This window comes from Nicotiana tomentosiformis, chromosome 9, assembly GCF_000390325.3.
Source record: "Nicotiana tomentosiformis chromosome 9, ASM39032v3, whole genome shotgun sequence".
In the NCBI taxonomy this organism is placed as follows: Eukaryota; Viridiplantae; Streptophyta; class Magnoliopsida; order Solanales; family Solanaceae; genus Nicotiana; species Nicotiana tomentosiformis.
This window is the reverse complement of record NC_090820.1, coordinates 41,922,794-41,931,767: the sequence shown is the minus strand read 5'-3', so window position 1 is coordinate 41,931,767 and position 8,974 is coordinate 41,922,794.

Here is an 8,974-nt window from a genome sequence, read left to right as displayed (position 1 = left end):
TTAAAATATCATTTTCATTAGTTAGATGAATCTACTATGGTTGTATTCATGATATGCAATTGCGTTTGGCTAGATTTGAGCCATTCAGAGTCTGATAATCGAGGAAAGGGCATTCTTACGGACTTATTGAGCTTGATTCGAGATAAGTATCTTGTCTAACCTTGTGTGGGGGATTTCCACCTTAGGATTGGAGTCTTCTATGTTGATTGTAGTCCGTGTACACGAGGTGACGAGTGCATGCACATACTTATTTGTGGAAAGTTGGCCTTTTAGGGTTCTTAAGTCCTCGTATTCATTGAATATGCAGTTGTTCTTGTTATGATTTCATTCCTTAATTACTAGATTCGCATCTACCTTCTTAATTAGAATCAATTACTTCATGATTCACTATTATTATTACTTGATTCATATGTGCCTCAAATGAAACTGTTATCTCTTTTATAGCCATGTTATATTTTCCCTAACTGCTTATCTTTATTTGAAGTTATAATTATCTCTTCCGTAATTGTTCATCCTTAATTGAGACTGTGATTATCTTTCCGCTGCTATTCTTTAATTGAAGTTGTTGTGTCTCTTTCGTAATTGTCCAACTTTAAAAGAAGTTTAGATGTCCTATATCTTAGTCGACTTGTTTTATTTGGAATTTATTTGGCTCGTGTTAGTTTCTTATTGTTGAACCGTACATTGTGGGACAATTGTTACATATTATTTACTACCCCATCGAGTTGTTCTTATTACGCCTAGTATTCTTTACAATGGTTATTCCTTGTAAACCGGTTCTACCATTTCTTGGTGATTTAAAGTTCTTGAGTTGATTTACTTGTCGTACCTTGTATTATTGTCATTGTTGCTATTGTGCTTGTTGTGGTGATGCACGAGGTTCCTGCCGTGCGGTTATTGACATTGTGATACACGAGGTTTTTGTTATGTGGTTGTTGTTATGGGGTTGTACGAGGTTTCTGTCATGCTATTGTAACTATTGATATTTGCACGTGCGGCGTGACAAGGTAGGATATATATATGTGGGTTGTGCATGTGGCGAGACAAGGTGGGAACATTATTATGCACGTGTGGCGAGACAAGGATGACATTTATTTTACTATTGCACATGTGACGAGACAAGGATGGCATTTATTTTACTATTGCACATGTGGCGAGACAAGGTGGGCTATGTCAGAGATTGATTTGTGATGGACTGGGGGCATTCTTGTTGTTGATATTTGTGTAGTGGTATACTTACCTGTGTGAGCTTTATCTTGTGAAAGTTGTGAGAAAATATTCTACTTGTTGTCCGTTCTTTCTCCTTATGCTTATTTGCTGGTATGGACTATGTTAGGACACTTGCACAAGCATACACGTAGTTAAGCATTCTTATCGGATAAGAGGTTCTTCTTGATATTGTTGAGTATAAAATCACACCTTTGTTACTTGCCTTCTATGTGAGAATGGCTCTATTGGCACATAAGTTGTCAGTGTGGTGATGAGGAGTTATGAGGGCACAAGATGCCAAGTGTTAGGGTTCAGGTATTGAGACCCGTGAAATGTGATTTGTCCGAGGTTCGGTACCTCGTGGAGTTGGTTGACTAAAATCTTATGTAAAAGCCGTAGTAGTTGTTGAGTTATTACTTGTCCTTGTTGTATATGTGATTCCGAATTTAGGTTGTGTTCCATTCACTTTTTTGTGTCATTTTTATGGTATCCCGCTGATACTTGTTGTCTCTTTTCTTATTAAAATTACTGTATTGTTAATCATACTGCATAGTCTTTATGAAAATATCATATTTCCATTATTCCTATACTTATACTTGTTCATTTTATCAGACCAGTGGGTGTCTTGACTGTCCCTCGTCACTACTCCACCGAGTTTACTGTTGATACTTACTGGGCACCGATGTGGTGTGCTCATACTACTATTCTGCATATGTTTGTGCAGATCCAGGTTTTTGTTCGTTAGTGGATGTGCTGGTCGTTGTTGTGGAAACTTAAGGTAAACCTACTGTTGCGTTCGTAGGCTTCAGAGTCACCTTCAAGTTTTTGTTTTGCACTGTTTATTCTTATTTCTGGACAGTTGTATTTAGAAGTTTTCTAGCAAACACTTTGTAGAGCTTATGACTTGTACTACCGATTTTAGAAATTGTAAATTTTAAGAGATTTCTATTTCAAATTGTTAGATGCTATTTAAATAATGTTGTTGTTTCAATTAATGTTAGGCTTACCTAGTCCCTAAGACTAGGTGCCATCACGATACCCAAACAGAGGGAAAATTGGGTCGTGACATCTTTATCATTCACAAACAAATTTGCATAGAACATTCTCACATGCTCTTCATACACGGAGCTCCCAATAGTATCGAACAGAGAGGAAAGACGTTGAAAATCAAAAATAGCAATCACAATGCAGATTTTTCATAAGAGAGAGACTTACAGTGCATCCATAAGCCATAGATTTTGACTTATAGCACTAAAACCTTGATTTTTCACTTGGTCCATAGAAGATTAATTTGTCCTATGGACCAAATTATGTACTCTCCACTTTCCCTTTCTTGCATGCAGATGTTTTGGGGGTCTGCTCCATAGGCCTCTTTCCTGCCTTTTCCTGGATAATGGGAAGGTCCTTAGATGATTTACTGCTTTCATTGTCGGTTTTGAGAAAATCTGAGTCGATGGATGATTCCAAGTTTATAGTATCTTCTGGGTTGAGGGTTTTTCGAAACCTTCTACTTTGTCTGGTGGCAGTAGTAGATGAGAGGTTTATTTTTTCCATGGTGATGGTTTCTTTTTGGAAAGGATGAAGAGTGAGAGGAAGAGAAGAGGGTTCTTGTCTAGGCGCTGGGAAGGTTTAAGAGTTGCATTGGTTAAAGAAAAGGACGGATTCAGAAGGAAGTGACTTTTCTGAGGAGATGTTTTGGCGGTACTGATGGAGGTGTAATAATTATACTTATATCAATGTAAAATTAAACACACATAAGAATAAAATATTTCAAACCTATACAAAATATTTGTTTTATAAAACAAACATAATGCCAATATTTTTCTGTAGTAGACAAAATCTTTCTTCTAAAAATGATTTTGTATCAACAAGTTGAGATCCAATACCAATGAACTCTAATACAATATCACCTTTAACAACATGATCACAGATAAAATGATGCTTGATTTCTATATGCTTTGCTCTGGATTGATGCACGGAATATTTTGCCAAACATATAGCACTCGTATTATAACAAAATATAGGAGTAGAGGTAAGAGATAAATCATAGTCGAGAAGTTGATGCATGATCCAACGAACTTGTGTACAGCAACTTCCAACAGCTAAATATCCTGCTTCAGTTGTTGACAAGGCAACACAATTTTTTTCTTGCTATGCTAGGAAACTAGTGCATTTCCCAGAAGTTGGCATGTGCCACTGGTACTTTTTCTGTCGATCTTATCACCTGTAAAATCTGCATCTGAAAAACCTTTTAAGACAAAATTATTAGAGTGAGCATACCATAATCCTAATTTAGAGGTCCCAATAAGATATCTTATAATGCGCTTAACAATAGTAAAATGGCATTCCTTTGGAGCCGATTGAAATCTTGCACATTTATACATACTGAACATTATATCTGATCGACTAGCAGTGAGATATAGTAAGGATCCAATCATTCCTCTATACATAGTTTCATCAACACTTTTTCCATTGTTATCTTCATCAAGCGTAGTTGTTGGACTCATTGGAGTCCCAATGGGCTTATCATTCTCCATGCCAAACTTCTTTATAAGCTCCTTGTTGTACTTGGTTTGACTGATAAATATCCCTTTGAGAGACTATTTGATTTGTAGTCCAAGAAAGTAAGTTATCTCTCCCATCATACTTATTTCGAATTCTCCTCTCATAGAATGAGCAAATTCTTCACAAAGAATAGAGTTAGGGCTTCCAAAAATAATATCGTCAACATAAATTTGAGTAATAAGATTACCTGAATTTGAGTGCTTAATAAACAGAGTTGTATCGATATTACCTCGTTTGAAACCTTAATTTAGAAGGAAGGAACTTAATCTTTCATACCAGGCTCGGGGAGCTTGCTTGAGTCCGTATAGAGCTTTAGTCAATATATTTACATGATCTGGGAGAGTGTTATTTACAAATCCAGGAGGTTGCTTTATGTAAACTTCTTTAGAGATGTATCCATTTAGAAAAGCACTTTTTACATCCATTTGGAATAGTTTGAATACTTTATGAGAAGCAAAGGCAAGTATTATTCGAATAGATTCCAATCTTGCTACAGATGCGAATGTTTCATCGTAGTCGATTCCTTCTTGCTGGGAATAACCTTACGCAACAAGCCCTGATTTATTTCGTACTACTAGTCCGAATTGATTTAATTTATTTTTGTAAACACATTTGGTTCCTACAATAGAAGCACTTGAAGGGTTTGGAACCAGTTTTCATACTTTATTTCTTTCAAATAGATCAAGTTCATCTTTCATTGATTTGATCCAGTAAACGTCTTTCAGTGCTTCATCCACTTTCTTTGGCTCAAGTTGAGAAATTAGAGCCATGTGAGAGTTTAGCTTTTGAGATCTTGTGGTAGTGATTCCTTCCTGTGGATTTCCAATAATGAATTTTTGAGGATATCCAGGTTCACTTTTCCATTCATTTGAGATGTTTGTGGTTAGTTCCCTTTCCTCAGTAGTCGACTGTTTTATTGAAGAAGATTCTTGGATTTCACTATGTTCCTCAGCTGACTGATTTTGCTGACCAGTTGACTCCTCTTGACAGTCTTTTCCTACAACAACAGACTTTGGAATAATAGAAATTTCCTCATCTTCAGAAAGTTTTTCATTCCTTGAGTGAGGGTTAGTATCAATAAAAAACCATGAATTGATTCTTCAATGCATAAGGTTCTTTTATTGTAAACTCTATATGCTCTACTTGAAGGAGAATATCCAAGGAATATTCCTTCGTCTCTTTTTGGATCAAACTTACCCAGATTGTCCTTTCCATTATTGTGAATGAAGCATTTGCATCCAAAAGGATGAAAGTAACTGATGTTGGATTTCTTACCATTCCATAGCTCATATGAAGTCCTTTTAAGAATGGGTCAAATCAAACACCTGTTGATGATATGACATGTTGTGTTCACAGCTTCTGCCCAGAAGTGATGAGGTAGAGAGTTTTCCACAATCATGGGTCTTGCCATGTCCTGTAAGGTTCTATTTTTACGTTTTACCACTCCATTCTATTGAGGCGATCTTGGTGAAGAGAAGTTATGAGAGATTCCTTGGTCATTGCAAAAGTTTTCAAAAGCTCTGCTTTCAAATTCTCCTCTGTGATCACTTTTGATAGTGGAAATGTAGTATCATTTTCCACGTTGGACCTTCTTATTGAAAACTTCAAAATTCCTTAGAGCTTCATCTTTATGAGTTAGAATAATAATCCACGTAAATCAAGAAAAATAATCCACAATGACAAAAGCATATTTTCTACCACCTATACTAGCAGTTCTAGTTGGACCAAACAAATCCATATGGTGCGCCGCCCGGTGCGTTGTGATAGTATATTTTCTCGCCCAACTTTTCCCACTTCTACTTCAAAATGATAGTTTCGTCCGTGCCCGTTCCTACATAGTATAAATACATCAAAAATACAAATTTAGAGATCTTTTTACCTGCGAAAGATTGGAGAAGCAACTAAGGCAAGAAGACACAAGAATTCATCAAGATTTAAACCAACGATCGGTGCAATACAGGAGTTTATATCGAATCATTAGCATTGATGTTTTCTATGTTTTTAAACCTTATTGAGATGGCTTTTTCCATTACTATGGAGTAATTTTCATTAGGGTGTTGATATATACGGTGTTTTGATAACTTGATTAGGGATTCGATTCTTGATAATTGTTGGAATTAATTGATGGAATTTTAATTTGTATTGTGAAGTTATTTCTTATTTTGCTTAATCGAAAAAGGAGCTTGATATTGAATTTCTTTAAATCTCATACTCTAGTTTATATTCGTGATTCAAATAGGTAATCGAAAGAGCCTCTTGAATTGTTAATGGAACTAAAAAAATTGGGAAATATTCGTGAGAAGTTACCCTTTAGACCATAACCATCATTTTACTCATTGTAATTGTTTACCGCGCTTCAATTGAATCAGTTACTGAAATTAACGTTTAATCGAAAGATGAACATTAGCTCCAAGTGTAATCTAATTATCTGTTGAATTTGTGAGAATCAACAGTATTATAGAGTGAACTAACTCAAGAATTGGATCCCAAGTCAATTATCTTGCACTTGTCTAGTCAATTACCATTATTTCTCTCATTGATTTTTCTTTGTTGCTCATCTGCTCTCTTTTGTGATCAATTGTTAATCGCTTAATTTTTAGTAGTTAATTGTAGTGGATAATCATAAAATCAAGTGTTAATTTTCCTGGATAGTAATTAACTAAAGATTATTCGAACACTGTTTAAATCCAATCCCAGTGGAGACAATAAATAAACTATACTATCTTTGACTAGCGAGCAATAATTATGTGTTATGTTTTGCGCTCGTCAAATACATAACAATTGATTTTAAATATTTTATCTTGCTGGAAGGTGGTGCTAATATAGTATTATATATTGCCATAATATAAAGAAATAATAGTTTGTCATATTTGTTTTAATATTAAATATTTATCTCTTGCTGCCAAAGTGGTGCTAGCTTAAAAAATCGAATTTTGTCAACTCATAATATAAAGAATTGCATTTTGTCGTATGTTGTTGTAATAAAGAACTAATTATTAAGAATTATCTATTGCCATAATATAGAGAAACAATACTTTGTCATATTTGTTTTCGTATTAAATATTTATCTCGTGCTGCCATAGGGGTGCTAGTATAAAGAATCGAATCTTGTCATAATATAAAGAGTTACATTTTGTCATATGTTGTTGACTTGTTGTATTAAAGAACTACTAATTATTAGAGTATTTTTATATTTTTATCTTTCTGGCAAAGTGGGTCTAATTTTTCGATCCAATTTTTCCACCTATCGCTTTCAGATACCGATAAGAACAAAAGAAAAAACTTGTTGCACTTTTCTTACTTACTAATCTTGTCGTGTGTATCTATTTTAATGAATATAATTTTTTTTTAAATTATATAAATATTATATTAAAAATAAAAAATAAAATTTATAGAAAAAGTAAATTTTTAAAAAAAATAATGATCGTCGATCCTATTTAGCTAACTCAATAAAGGAAAATATTATGCCCGCAGAAGTACTCAAACATCTTAGTCAATATATTGAGATTAAAATTTACTCCACTTATGTAATTATATTCGATATCACAAGTTACCATATTTTTATTTATAATACTTCATTCTTAGTCTTTAGGCATGCATTTTGTGCGTGTACCATTGTCATGACCCAAAATTCCTCATTAAGAGTCGTGATAACACCTAATCTCTAAAACTAGGTAAGCATACCCCTTACTGAATTAATAACAGATTTTAACCAACAACTATTAAACATGAACCCGATATTTCTATATAAAGCCAACAATCCCAACATGATATACAATATTCCAAAATCGGTAGTACAAGTCATAAGCTATACTGAGTTCACTAAAAACTCTTTAAATACAATTATTCCGGAATAAAAATAAACAGTACAAAGTAAAACTTTAGAAAGTGACTTTAAGGGCTACGAACGCGGTGACAGGTATACCTTGAGTCTCCACAATAATACTCGATTAATTAACTAATGACCAGCGCGCTCCCAAGTACCTGGATCTATACAAATATGCAACAAGCATAGCATGAGTACACCACTGCTGTACCTAGTAAGTATCAAGACTAACCTTGGTGGAGTTGTGACGAGGAACAATCAAGACACCTACTAGACATAATAACCTGTACAAGTATGGATATAAAACTAATAAGGAACAATATAAAGCTAAACATGGTAAGAATAACGTTACAATACTTGCATTAAGAACTAGAAACAAAAATTAACAACAAGGAGCAATAGGTAATAACGCCGAAAAGTAAGAAGAATATAACTAAAGTTCGGTGAAACCAAGTAAGGAAAAACAGGTAACAACCCAATAAAACAAGCGCTCTCACCCCAGGTTTATGCAAGAGTTTCCCCGAGGTACCACACCTCATAATCACAAATCTTGGGTCCCAAAACACGAACCCTAATCACTTGGCATTTGTTCCCACATTACAAATCACAATCGTACAGACAACTCACGTGTTGCACGGACAACTCATGCGGCAATACCATTAACACCTCGTATCTGCACGGACAACTCACGTTCTAAGAGAGTGACAATATCTCATATCCGCACGGACAACTCACGTGCTAGCAGTAATAATACCTCATGACCGCACGGAAAACTCACGTGCCAATAGCAGAATTATCTCATATCTGCACGGACAACTCATGTGCCAATAGTACAACTCACGCATAGAAGGCAAGTATACAAAAATACATGTAAATGATCAGTAAACATCAGGGTTCATCTTCTTAGAATGATATAAGTGACTAATTGCGGTGTATACTTGTGCAAGTGTTCTATCACGACTCCAGTCAACAAGTAAGATCAAAGACAACGAATGGCACATAGGAAATAACACAACAAAATATAAAATGCATGAATCACACAAAGTAGGCACGCCGAGAATCGTTCCAAGGTCATCAATATATGGGCTCGGCAACACAACATCACTGAAGACCATTACTTCGACCTTAGAATAAAATTTACAACATCTGGAATTTTCTACAAGACCCGAACCTCGCAGCTACACACTGTATAAGTCTAAACAAGCTGTATCAAGCCATAACCATAACCCAAGATGTAATCACATGCCATACCACACAACTCACATACTTGTAGCAAATTTTTCTATCACAGTAGCTGCTCAAAACAACCCAATACCGGTAATAAACCTCGTATCAAACAAAACCTCGTTCTGAAACCTTCGTACACTGCCGATG